Source organism: Narcine bancroftii, chromosome 2 (assembly GCF_036971445.1).
Source record: "Narcine bancroftii isolate sNarBan1 chromosome 2, sNarBan1.hap1, whole genome shotgun sequence".
NCBI classification, from domain to species: Eukaryota; Metazoa; Chordata; class Chondrichthyes; order Torpediniformes; family Narcinidae; genus Narcine; species Narcine bancroftii.
This window is the reverse complement of record NC_091470.1, coordinates 347955062-347969309: the sequence shown is the minus strand read 5'-3', so window position 1 is coordinate 347969309 and position 14248 is coordinate 347955062. Positions and strand designations below refer to the sequence as shown.

General features: G+C 40.1%; 1 long non-coding RNA gene across 4 annotated transcripts in view; it reads left to right on the top strand.

Annotated features, from left to right (window-relative positions):
* LOC138752816 (uncharacterized) overlaps positions 1-13939 on the top strand; it is a 32780-nt gene extending 18841 nt beyond the window's left edge. For all 4 annotated transcript variants that reach the window (XR_011350969.1, XR_011350968.1, XR_011350970.1 and 1 more), the window contains 3 exons: positions 10392-10498; positions 12389-12515; positions 13646-13939. This is a non-coding gene — a long non-coding RNA (uncharacterized lncRNA). The remainder of the gene's footprint in view (positions 1-10391; positions 10499-12388; positions 12516-13645) is intronic.
* Positions 13940-14248: the final 309 nt, after the last annotated feature.

Below are 14248 nucleotides of genomic sequence, written 5' to 3'. Positions count from 1 at the left end.
CAGAGGGAGATGCGGAGGCTTTGATTTTGTAGCTTCTTGACCAGAACTGAGGGAATAATGGGATTGGCTGAGGTCTAGTCGATGAAGAGCAGCCGTATGTATGAATTGCTCTTTTCGAGGTGATCCAGAGCTGAGTGGAGAACCACCGATATTGCATCTGCTGTGGAGCAATTGTGACGATAGTTGAATAGCAGTGGGTCCAGATCTTTGCTTTGGTGCGTGTTAATCCTGGCCATGACCAGCCTCTCAAAGCATTTCATTGCAGTTGAAGTTACTGCCACTGGGCAGTAGTCGTTGAGGCAGCTCACTCTACTCTTCTTGGGTACTGGGCTGATTGATGTTCTTTTGAAGCAGGTGGGAACCTTTGACTGCAGCAATGAGAGCTTGGAAATTTTCATACACACTCCACTAGTTGGTGAGTGCAGATTTTGAGTACCCTGCTAGGTATGTCTTCAGGGCCTGACACCTTGCGAAAGTTCAGCCTTTTGAATGATGCTCTGATGTTGCCCTCAGGGCATATATCACAGGGTCCTCAGCCTTTTCAGAGATTTTAGTTGGCACTGCTTTGTTCTTCTTCTCAAAGCAAGCATAGTAGCGGTTCAGCTCTTTGGATAATGAGCATCAAAATCATCTATGGTGTTTGCCCTTGCTTTGTAGGCTGTAATGGCCTGCACTCCCTGACATAGGTGGTGTTTATTTTTCTATATCCCTAGCTTCCTCCAGAATTGGCACTTTGCTTCAGAGATATGTGTGTGTGAGTAAGTACGTGCATACAGTCTGAAGTCACCGACCAGCAGCAATAGAAATTAACTAAGGCAATGTTTCCTTTTAAAACAGTATATTAATATAACACATCAGTGAAATTAACCGTGTGTGCATGTGTGTTAATGTTACCCAAAGCATTAGAGTTTCAGCACAATTCTGGAAAGTCTTAGAAAAACCATGTTGAAACACAGAATTTTAAACTGATGCACAGAAGTAATCACAAAGGAGGGAGGAAAGACTGCTGAAAACTCATGAATCCTTGTCAAGTTGCTTCCAGAGAAAAGGTCCTGAAAAGAACAGCAGTCACAACTCCCCTTTTCCTTGCATAGGGGAGACGAAATAAGTGACTTCCATGATGCTTCATGGCTGCCGATCAAGAATGAAAGTTGTTTCCTTCAGTGTTCCGCTCACATGTCTCTCTCACCACTTGTACTCCTGGATAAAGCAACAAATGTTACTTTCTCTTCATCTAGATTCTAGAGCATCAGCTTTGGATACAGTCTGTCTTAGATGCTGCCACTGAGCTTCTCCACAGTTGTGAATCGTTGCAGATGTCCACAACTCCACACATCACACATCTCTGTTTGGTTTGGTCAGTTCATTAGCTATCATTTCTGTAACTTTTTCAGAATCTCCAAGAAATACCTGTTTTTATTTGCTTTTTCCAAAGATTTATCTTAACAACCAAAACAATCCAATTGTGCGACTTAATTACACTTCCACCAGTGTTTGCAATCTGAAAAAGTTGCCTTCTATTAATCACCATCTAACAGCAAAGTAATCCCTCGTGTTTGTCTTACCTCCCCTTATGGAAAGAAGTTAATCACAAAAATCTGTAGACATTGTGGATGAAGTAAAAACACAAAAAGCTGGCGAAACTCAATAAGTCAAACAGTGTCCTTTATGTCGCAAAGGTGAAAATACATAACAGATGTCTCGGGTTTGAGCCCTCCATCAAAGTATGGTTGAATGTCGGCAGGTGTCCAAACGAAAAGGTGGGGGGCGGAAGGGAAAGGGAGGGAAAGGTAAGAGATGATAGGTGGAGAAGGGAGGAAAGGTCAGCAGCAATCTGGAGGAGGATGGATGGCTGGGTGGGTGGAGGGGGAGGGGAGTGGGAGAACTGGAAAAACTGGAAAGGGGTGGGGGGGAGAAAAAGGCAAGCAGGATAGTAGAAAGCAGAGAAGTTGATGTTAATGCCATCGGGCTGGAGACTGCCCAGATGGAAAACAAAGTGTTGTTTCTCCAATCTGCGGGCTAGTGCACAAGGCCGTGGCAGACATGTGAGTGTGGGAGTGTGACTCAGAATTGAAATGGTTGGCTACTGGGAGGTCAGCCATCCCTTTTCCCCCTGCTCAGTGTTGTCCCCTCCCTCCCTTCTCCACCCCTCATCTACTGCCTTTGTCCCACCTAGTCTTTTGTTCGGACACCTGCTGATATTCTTCCACTCCTTGATGAAGGGCTCAAGCCCAAAATGTCAGTTATGTATTTTTACCTTTGCTACTTAAAAGATGTGAAGAGGGTTGGTGCGAGAACACAGCCTTGCTTCACGCCATTGTTAATGGAGAAGGGTTCAGAGAGCTCATTGCTGTATCTGACACGACCTTGTTGGTTTTCGTGCAGTTGGATAACCATGTTGAGGAACTTTGGGGGACATCCGATGCGCTCTAGTATTTGCCAAAGCCCTTTCCTGCTTCTTCAGCATGATGCTGAACCAAGCCATGAAAGACCCCAACAATGAAGACGCTGTTTACATCCGGTACCGCACGGATGGCAGTCTCTTCAATCTGAGGTGCCTGCAAGCTCACACAAAGACACAAGAGAAACTTGTCCGTGAACTACTCTTTGCAGACGATGCCGCTTTAGTTGCCCATTCAGAGCCAGCTCTCCAGCGCATGACGTCCTGTTTTACGGAAACTGCCAAAATGTTTGTCCTGGAAGTCAGCCTGAAGAAAACTGAGGTCCTCCATCAGCCAGCTCCCCACCATGACTACCAGCCCCCCCACATCTCCATCGGGCACACAAAACTCAAAACGGTCAACCAGTTTACCTATCTCAGCTGCACCATTTCATCAGATGCAAGGATCGACAATGAGATAGACAACAGACTCGCCAAGGCAAATAGCGCCTTTGGAAGACTACACAAAAGAGTCTGGAAAAACAACCAACTGAAAAACCTCACAAAGATTAGCGTATACAGAGCCGTTGTCATACCCACACTCCTGTTTAGCTCCGAATCATGGGTCCTCTACCAGCATCACCTACGGCTCCTAGAACGCTTCCACCAGCGTTGTCTCCGCTCCATCCTCAACATCCATTGGAGCGCTTTCATCCCTAATGTCGAAGTACTCGAGATGGCAGAGGTCGACAGCATCGAGTCCATGCTGCTGAAGATCCAGCTGCGCTGGGTGGGTCACGTCTCCAGAATGGAGGACCATCGCCTTCCCAAGATCGTGTTATATGGCGAGCTATCCACTGGCTACTGTGACAGAGGTGCACCAATTAAAAGGTACAAGGACTGCCTAAAGAAATCTCTTGGTGCCTGCCACATTGACCACCGCCAGTGGGCTGATATCGCCTCAAACCGTGCATCTTGGCGCCTCACAGTTTGGCGGGCAGCAACCTCCTTTGAAGAAGACCGCAGAGCCCACCTCACTGACAAAAGGCAAAGGAGGAAAAAACCCAACACCCAACCCCAACCAACCAATTTTCCCCTGCAGCCGCTTCAACCGTGTCTGCCTGTCCCGCATCGGACTTGTCAGCCACAAACGAGTCTGCAGCTGACGTGGACATTTACCCCCTCCATAAATCTTCGTCCGCGAAGCCAAGCCAAAGAAAGACTTAAAAGATGTTGTTTGACCAGCTGTGTTTCTCCAGCATTTTGCTCAACTAACTCTTCTGGAGCTGAGTTCTACATTCTAACCACTAATTTCAATAAAGGTTTTTCTGTATTCTGTGAATTTGCTGGTGATTATGCGATACTTCTTTGCCAACTGGTCTTGCCTGCAATTGGAATCATCCTCTCCATTTATTCATTAAAAAAAAATAGCTTTATTTACCTAAATTCCCTTCCAAAGAATTCTATTCCACCTGTTCAACTAATTCAATTTCTGGTATTATTCTATACATCCAACCTAGAGTAAAAATCAAATCCCTTGTTGTATATATGAGATATATCTCAATGTAATGTGTTTTCAAATTTTATATGATAAATGGATAAATATATTAAAAAGACAAGGCCAGGATATTGCCACAGTGTCTTAAGCCCTTTTACCATTGGACTTTGTTCCAGGAATTAACAGGAATTAATCAGTTTAGGGTCCAGTGGAAAAGGAAAACAATCAACATACTAGTGTCAAATGACATCACATCATGCCGAGGATTGACAGCCTCTACCTCAACTCATATCCCCAGCGTCAGCTGATGCCGGTATGCTGATTAAACCAGTGGATAAAGGACAACTTCCATCCATTCCATTCGAAGGTAGACTCTCCGATCCTCCGGGACAAGTTGTGATCAGTGGAAAAGCAGTCAGTCTCCCAGTTTAAGGTGGCCTAATGGAAGTGGTATAAACAGCTTCCTATCCTGGGACACTGACTGCATAGCCAATTAACTGGGATGCCAGTGGAAAAAAGAGCTTTATATTACACACAAGCACAATAAGGAAAGGTAGAATGCCATTAAATGATCTTTGTAACTTGGTGATGAATTGCACCACCTACCCATATTAATTAACAAATTCGGTTCTTCCACAGAAAACTCCTTGAGTCTGGTGAACTCTGAAGTTAAAAATCTACCCCGCCTCCCCCCTCACCCTTTCTACATTTTTCAGTCTGTTTCAGGACATGTTTCTTTACCCTTCTTACTGGAAAAAGATGCTGAAGGCTTGTCTTCTGACCTTCTCATAGTTTCTTGTGGCCAATAGTTGATCAAATGTCTTGGCAATTGAACAAGCTATTGCTCTTCTAGATAAAGCTCTTCTTCGTATGCCACACCTGTGAAAATTGTGACTGGATCACTTGGATGTTCTTCCATTGTTTCATTTGTTTAATGGCTTAATGAGAGTGAAACGGTACGATTTGTAACATAATTTGTAAATTTATTTTTCAGGTAACTATGCCCTACGCACATACAAATCCATATTTTGTTTGCCATGGTGCTCAGTATTACCTGCATTCTTACAGCAATATCTTTGTGTATTGGTCATCTTGGGCTGGTGTGCAAAATAACTTGTGGTTGTGGAGTTGTATGGCATGCAAACAAGTCCTTCCATCCACCATGCCCATGCCAACCTTTTATGCCTATCTACATGAATCTCATTTACTCACCTTAGTGTTCCTTGCCACTTTAAAAATCTGAGAAAAATGCCTGTTAATTGAATCTAAAGTAGGTGTAACAAATCAGTAAATTGAACTAAGCTGTTTATTGTCATGTGTCTTGAGATACAGTGGAATTTATGCATTCTCCAGGCATTTCAACCCATATTTAAATGGTGCAAAAATTTCAGTGTATCATACATGATACATCACAAAGGCCATGAAGAGGCAAGGTTTGTAAGATTAAGAGGTCATCTTTACAATTGAGAGGTCAGTTCAAGAGTCTGAAAGCAGTGGGAAAGAATTTGTCCCTGATTCTGATGGTGCATGTTATTAAACTTTTGCATCTTCTGCCTGATGGGAGAAGGAAGTACGATGGAGGTAGTGGAGGCCTTTAATGTGTTGAGTTTCCCAAGGCAATAGGAAGTGCAGGCGGATTCTGTGGAAGGGAGCTTGGTCTGTGTGATGGCCTGAATGGTGTTCACAACTTGTGCTCCCACAAATAGTTCCCATACTAAACTGTGATGCAGCAGGGCAGGTACAGCTATAAGAAATGGAAAGAGACATTGGGACGTAATGATTTTGATAATAAAGAGAGGATTTGGTGTGTTTTCTTGACTGTCATGACCACTTGAATTGTTCAGGGCATTGCTGGAAAGATCTAATGAATACATAGTGATTCTTTTGCACTCAAGGAAAATTTGATTTCCAATGCCTTCAGAAAAGGATGAATTGAAAATAATTTCTTATTGCCAGCCTCATTTTAGTTTGTATGCAAATATGTTTGACAAGTCAATTGGAGAAGTCGCTTATTTGATTTATTTAAGGAAGTATTAATAAAGGTTCTCTTGTATTTCTTCTTGTGTGTGTCTAGTAAGACTCAGCAAATAATTAATAACAAGTCACTGTTTCTCTGTAAGCATAATACTGCAGATGCTCCAAACCCAAAAGAAAGAGCACAAAATAATCAGCTGGTCAGTCAGCACAATGAAGATATTGAATGTTTCAGGCCAGTGATCTTGTCCTGATGGTGTTGAATCAAGGCTCTATTCCTCTCTAAGATAATAGCTTTTTTGTTTTCTGGGTTTTCAGTTATATTTCTAAGTTTTGGCTACAATTAATTCTGAAGAGACTATTGCCCATATCATGTGGACACAGAAATCTTGTGGTTCAAGTGATGTTTGCATCCATTTGACAAGCATTAGGGATCTTGCCTTGTATTTTAAATTTAGACATACAGCACGGTGACAGGCCCCTCCAGCACTTGAGCCGGTGCGACCAAAATACAATAATTAACGTACAAACTCAGCACATTTTTGGAGGATGGAAGGAAACCAAATCACCCCAAGTAAACCCACACATAAATTGGGAGAACGTATAAACTTCTGACAGACACAGTATTCAAGGCCTGGTTGTAACAGTAATATTGTTACACTAACTGTGATGTCCATTAATATCCTACTAACTTTAATTTACTACTATTAACTTAACTTAACCCCCTTCTAGTTCTAAGCGCACATGTATATTATGTATATATGTTCAGAAAAGTTCTTTGATTCAATGTCCAATCTCTCTTCTCTCTCCTCCAAGTTCACCGGTATCAGACAATTCTTATATTCTGCACAGAATTTAACATTTATGAATTTTCACCAGGCTCTAATGCTTAAAGGTAATTGGTTACCGCTCAGGAAAGTTCTTGTTGGTTTCAGAGAGAGATTTGTTGCTTGATGGACACACACAAACTGATTCCCTCCAATCGGCCACTTCAGCATCTTGCCGACGAGACTTGCACAATCATGGGTTTTCCAAATGTTAACCTCTTCTTCCAGGTCACCACAGAGTTCCTCTTGTTTCCCTTATTTCAGGATTAACATTCTAGCCAGCCATTTCCTCTTGTAAGGACCACAAGGGTTTTCAACAGGCTGACCTCAGAACTCGTAACCCATCTTCAGAATGGGGGTTCAACAAGCCTGCCAGCTTGCTATGTTGCAGCCTCCCAAAAGTCCCTGCAGAACTGTCAAACTGAATTCTCTCCCTTTTTTCTGTCAAAGGGAAATACAATTTGTTTTTTTCTCTGTCTCTATTTGTAAAATAAACTAGAACTTCTTGCAGGGCTAACCCTGTTCTTGAAAGATCTTATGGATTGTTTATTTGCAGCTGCTTTTTAAAATTCCTTCCAAAGTAGTTTAATGGTCTTTGCAAGGGCACTCGGTGCCTCAATGTCTCACATTCAGCGAAGCTCTTGCATTTTAAAGGGGATTTCTTTTGTGAAGTGTTGGTTTGTGAAGTAACCTATATTAAACACCCACAATCTATCTAATTTAAAAATATATTTATATATAATATACGCCATAACAATTGCCTTTAAAACATAGGACTCAGACCACAGATGGTAATGCTTAACTTGAAGGCAGATATGTTGATGAAGATGAAAACTGTGTGAAATGTTAAGATTTAATGAAAAAATGTGGCTAATTATATTAGAATGCTCGAATATAAATGTCAATAAAGTAGGTCACTTTATTCTTGTTGGTAATGATATCCTTGAATTTTGTTAGTTTTCTCTTGTCTGGGCAATGAAGAATATTTAAATATTTCAAATTCTGGTACTCCTTCACGATCAGTACTGCGGGTACACATGCACCTCAAGGATTTCAATGGTTCAAAAAGGCAACTCACCAGTTTAAGGGCAATTAGGAATGGGCAATTAGATGCTAGCTCATCCTGCACAGCCCCTACACCTTGAGAAAATAATAATTCTGGCGGTATTCTGACAGTAACTAATGACTTTGTGAAGAATAAAATAATGCTGACTAATTATGTCAGACATTTGATAGAGCAATTCTTCTCTGCAATGTTTACTTGTTTTGTGAGATGATGTAATTAATCCATGTGACAATGTAATTCTGCCACCGAACTAGGTAATTTCCAACTGTAGATTCTTTGAAGACTACGAGTGAGTAAATTTAAGGTGCGGTATCTCAGTTTCACTGATGCAAAAAAAAACATGCAATTCCAATCACATGAAGGTCTCCAACATTGCAAGATGGGGAGGTGATGAGCAGAAATTTCACACCTATGTATCTTATTTAATAAGAAGGAAACCAATTTCCAAATGGTTAATTGTTAAAGTAATGAAGAAGAAAGGATTTCCAGCTGGATAAAACAAACCTTCATGGTTTTATATTTTAAAAAAATTCATGGAATGTGTGTTGTGCTTGCAAACTCAGCACTTATTATTGAGCCTTTTTTGTCCTTGAGGATAAAGCCACTTTGAAACATCTCAGAACTTTTGGTGAAGGTTCTCAGAGTTTTGATGGGAAGGAATTGAGAGGGTCTGGAATTTTTTTCTTCCAAATAAAGGCCGATAAAGGTGTCAATGTAGGAGACTTGGAGTATTGCAGTCAAAACCTGAGTAAATCATTGCAGTGCATTTGTAGATTGTATGAATGAACAGGATGATGGATGAAATGTCAATAAAATACGTTGCTTTGCTTTCACTGGCGGAGAGTTCCTTGAGTGCTGTTAAAGTTGCACTCATCTGGACAAATATGGCAAATAAAGTGGAGAAGAACATGCAGTGAATGTCAAGGCCTAGGGAATATTGTACAACAGAGAGACTTAGGGTTACAAGTCTTTAGATCTCTGAAATAAGCATTACACGTAGACATGGTGAAAGGTGTGTATGGCATGCTTTGCATTAATTGTTAGGGAACTGAATACAATTTTTGGGGCATTATGTTGCAGCTGTACAGGATGGAGAGACTGCACTTGGAGTGTTATGTGTAGGTCTGGTTGCCATTACTGAAGGATGTGATTCAGTTAGGGAGGGAGCAAAAAGATTCACAAGAACTTTAATTGGACTGCAGTGCTTGAATTCTAAAGAAGAGGCTAGCTGTACTGGGACTATTCTTGGGATGAAGGAGGTTAAAGATTACCATATTGAGCCTTATAAAACGATGAGGAGGATACATAAGGGGGATGGTCATAGCCTTGCCAGGGAAGGAAAATCTTAAACTTGTGTAAGTTTAAGATGAGAAAGATTTAAAGTAGATCTGAGGGGCAAGTTTTACTGCACAGAGGGTGGTGTTTACAAGGCATGTGCTACGAGAGTGGAAGATAGTGGAAGCAGAAGGAACAATTAGAATGTTTAAAAGATATTTAGGCAGGTACATGGAGAGGAAATGTTTGTAGGGATATGGGACCAATTCACGTGGGCACCTTGGTCAGCATGGATAGGTGGCACCAAAGACTGCATGCCATACTGTACAACTGAGTCCATAAAGGAAGGACAATGGAATGTCAGAATTTGTGTTCATGCATACATGTACTTTATTTAACCTTCTGTTTGCTTGTAGTGACACACAGGAATGTTTGTTGGTGAAGTTGATGAATATTAAGAGGAGGCGGTTAGAATTCCTGTTATTGTGGATAATGCTGCAACACAAATTTTAAGTGCCACTTATGAATTCAAGAATAAATGTTGTCTGGGTCTGGAAAAAAACCATATTACTATGCAGTTCCAAATGAATTTGTACATTGTAATCATGAGTGAACGTTCCTACTTCTGTCTTTTGAGGAAGCTATTGTTGATGCTGATCTTGAAAACCGTCCTGAAGAGCCTGAAGTGATATCTTGTATTTCAAGGACATCGCTTTCTTCCTATCCCATGGTGAAAGTGGGCTCCTGAAGCTGCCTCTTGCTCTTGGTACAGGATGAACGGACGAATGCAAGAGTGAGATGGATGTAGCAATCAGCCTAAACCAGACAATTGTCTCTATGTGCTCTGTAGTTTTATATCAATAATTAAATCCTAGCAATGTTCCATTGTTTTGCCATGTCAATAGTCTGCTTGATTATTCCATCTTTTGGCAAGTCCATTTCCTTTGAGGGCCTGGATCGGTGTTGGGAACCACGTGTACTGGGGTAAGTTTTGCCCTCAGCAACAATCCATTGGTCCAGTGAGGGAACTGGCAGATAGAGTTTGAAGGGTTGAACCTGCCTCGTGCCCAGGATTGATCATTAAGGTTTTCAAGGAATAGTTTGGCAAGAATGACAAGCTTTCATCTGCAGTTCACATGAGGGCAATCAATCAAAAATTGTTCGACTGAGAAGCCCACTGTGTTGGCAAGACTCCACAAAGGCACTTTTTGCTGCTTTCTTCCTAATAAATTCAATTCCCCTTGAATAGTCTAGGCATAGAAGGCTATGGATTGGTACTGATATATGGGATTAGTACGGATGGGTATGATGTTCTGTATGGACATGATGGACTGAAGGTCTGTTTCTGTCCTGTGTCCCTCTCTATTTCAGATGAAACCTGAACCAGACCTGAAAGACGATGAGAATTTGTGGGTAAAGTTCTGTTTCACAGCTCGGGAAATGTTAAAGCACTCAGGCCCAGACAAACCTTCACTGAGGCGAGTTACTTCTTTACGTAGAGCTAGTACAATAGTTTTCCACAGCAATCTGAACTTTCAACAAACTGACAAGATATTTAGTATCCTTTTTATGGGGATTTAGTGATGATTATGGTTAAATCGCAGCTACCTCGTGCTTCATCGATACTTTGTGATTTGTCTCATCCCAAATTGGCAGGGGGAGGTATCAAATGTGTGTTGCAATGGGATCAGTGACATCAACTGTTTACTCTGTGTACTAGTTAGCTTGCCTAATCTACTAACTACCCCATTGATCTGCTGATTAGCATTAGTCACCCTAATAAAATGCACTTAGAATATATGAATGAAAATGTAATGACATTGGCACTCACACACCTCAATTAATTTTATTGGGGAAATTAGATGACACAAGACCTAAAATGAGGCAGTTGAAATATCAATTAAAATTCATTAAACTCACTGTAGCAGTGGCCAGGAAATGCATAGCCATTGCTTGGAAATCTGATTCCCAACTAGTTTTAGCCCGCTGGAAGCTAGAAATGCATAAATGTGTTCCGCTGGAGAAGATCATCTCTAACTTCAGAAACGGGTATGATGTATTTTTAAGAATGTAGAATTCATGCCTAAGGTACGTCGTAGTAAAGCTTTAACGATTTTTCCCATCCCCCTCCCCATGCTCACAGCACCGAAGACCCTGAATAAGTCAGGTTATTTGTGCCTTGATGGGTTTTTCCTAGGTGAAGCCAATCTTTTATTTTTCTTATTCTTTCTATTTTATTACTTTTTCTTATTTCTTGGGTGGGGGTCGGGATGGTTCCCCTTATTTTGTTCTTCTTTCTCTCTATTATATTTTCTCCCTTTGGCACAAATTGGACTTTGAATTTGTATTTTTCTTTATAATAATTCAATCACGTTCTTTTTTCTCACTTTCTTTAATATCAACATGCAGATCGATAGTTGTGTTATCTTGTTAATATTGATGTTTTTCTTATAGATTCCTCTTCATTTTGACTGCATGTTGATTGAAAATTCACAAAATAAAATATTCACAGAAACAATCTGCCCTCACAGCTCAGTTCTGAGTCAATTATTTTCATGCAAACTTATTGCAGACCAGAGTGGGATTTTGTCATGATTATCTGGAATTTTCACAAGCCATGAGGGTGGCACAAAATTCAAATTGAATTGTTTAATTCCTACTGGTCTGAGCAGATCTTGACCACCTGAGAGAGGGTTTTGGATATGGAAAGTCTTGAGGAGCAGCAACTGAGTCACAAAAAAGAGCAGGCCTGGTTGGTGAGGGGCGGCACGGTTGGCGTCGAGGGTAGTGCAACACCTTTACAGAGCCAGCGATCAGGAGCAGGATTCGAATCCTGCACTCTCTGTGAGGAGTTTGTTCATTCTCCTCATGTATGCATGGGCTTTCCCCGGGGGCTCCGGTTTCATCCCACAATTCAAAATGTACCAGGGTTGCAGGTTAATTGGGTGGCACGGAGTTGTGCGTAGAAATGGTCCTGTATGTCTAAATTTAAAATTTAAAAACATTGAAAATGGATGCCCACTACCTTAAAAGATAAACCAGAAGACTGCAATTCTAAACTTAAACCTCCATTCTGCCATTGCTTCTGAGCACAAGAATGAACACCATTTTTAAGTCAATAAAGGAGAATAAAAACAAAGGAAGTATTCTTTTGTTTGGAAGCCTGAAGTCTTGTGCTACCTAAATTGCCCAGCATTTTCCACAGAGTCAGTACAGCAAGTTCATTTGCAGCATGGGCTTTCTGGAAAGGTAGCCACAATAATGCCTGAATTAGGCTTTACAGCACCCAATGGTTTTGACTGCCAGCTGCATGTGATTTTCTGTTCTCTCGACTCTTCACTACTCTAACCCCTTTGTCACTGCAACAGATCCACAATGTTCCACATCGGCTCTGTTTCAACTGTGACTCCACTGAGGTTGTTCTCACCTCTGAGACAGAATGCAATGGGCCCGTGACTCAGACCTGAGATATCAACATAAAAATCCAAGATGATAGTAAGTACTGAGAGAATGCTTCATTGCAGAAAATGCTATCATTTCATTGAGCATGAAACTAAAATTGATTGATTCACTCATCTGGAAGGGAAGGAGTTCATTTTCATATTTGAGAAAATATGTAGTCAATTCCATTTTCATGATGAGTTTACTAGCACAGAGCGACTGAAGCCCATGTAAATAAGTTCTTGTGAAGAAGACAGATCAACCAAGACTGCAGAGTATAGCAGCCTACAGCTGCGTAGAAGAGAATGATATCTGTAATTCACACAATTATCAATAAATTTACTTGATAATGTTCAATCCCAGACACAGTGCCTTCTGGCTTTGTATATGTAATTATGCTCTTTCTGATGGTTTGCAATAAATGAAATTCCTTTAACTGCTTAACAAATTTATTTTAGATTGTTTTCATGCAACCACCATTGTCTAAAATATGATATATTTGATATACTGGTATCATTTTTGTAATATAATTATTCATTTATACTAGTTTCAAGTTTTATTAAATCATCAAATCAAAGTGCAATATTTTATGCTGAAAATCTTATTGCATTTTTTTTTTGTCGGAACACAGACCACCTCTACAAATACCCAGCTTGAATCTTGATTTAGGCAGAAAAATGGACTGCCAGTCCATTTCAAATCAATTAGACTTTAGTTCACAGGCATGGTGCATTATTAAGGAGGTACAGAAGGTAGAGCTCTTGAATTGCTAATGAAATAAAACTCAGAAGGAATATATCCAAAAGAACATGGAAAAAAAATGTAGATAGAGGCCAGATATCCTGACCTATTAGATCATTAGAAATGTGTCCAATAATTTTAGCAACTGCCTATAGTTGCAGCACATCTTTCAACAAATCTATTCTTTCACTATTTTGGACATCTTATTTAAACATTTTTAGTGGGCGTTGATGAGAGTTATCCAGGATGGAAAAGATATTAGCTTTAGAATTTCATATTTACGAACACCTATATAAAATTTATTTGACCTCATCCATCATAATCTTTACTGAATATCATTCCAAAGCCATTGAAGTAGATATTCATCTTGGGCAATAGATAAAATAAGAAAAAGGTGAATCAACAGTTTGATTTATATTCTGCCTGATTTTTTGTTGTTGCAGCAGACCGGAAAACTGAATAACAAGCAAAATGTGGTAGATAAAGCACCCATCCAGGCAGAACTTCTATCCCTTTATCTTTGCTTTCTCATGGTGCAGGTAAAACTCATCAAAAGCATGTGGCAAAGTTTAATCTCCAATATTATGGGCTGAATTTCCAAACAGCCACGCAACTTCAGAAAAAAATATGCGTAAAATGCTACACTAACTACATCTGTTCATTAGAATAATTTAAGTTTTACACACTTGCGATGATGTAACATGTAAAAATAAAAGTTAAATTGCTTTTTCTCAAAATTGTCAATTTTTTTTCCGCTGTATTTCTTGAATCAGATGTGATACAGAAATCAAGTCTCGAGTACACTTTTCTAAAGTTAAGCTTGTTCATATTTACCAAGCTATCAACTCAATGCATGACAAATTTAAAAGTTTTGAAGCCTCTTTGATGCATTTTTATTTGTCCCAATTTCAAGAATATTGTACATATTTTCAGAACCTTTTTGGCCATCTTTGAGATTGATTTAGAACCATGTCCGTTGATTGCAATGTTTGGCTTCTCCAGAGATGTAAATGAAAAATTTAATGTTTATAAATAGTTAGGTCTTA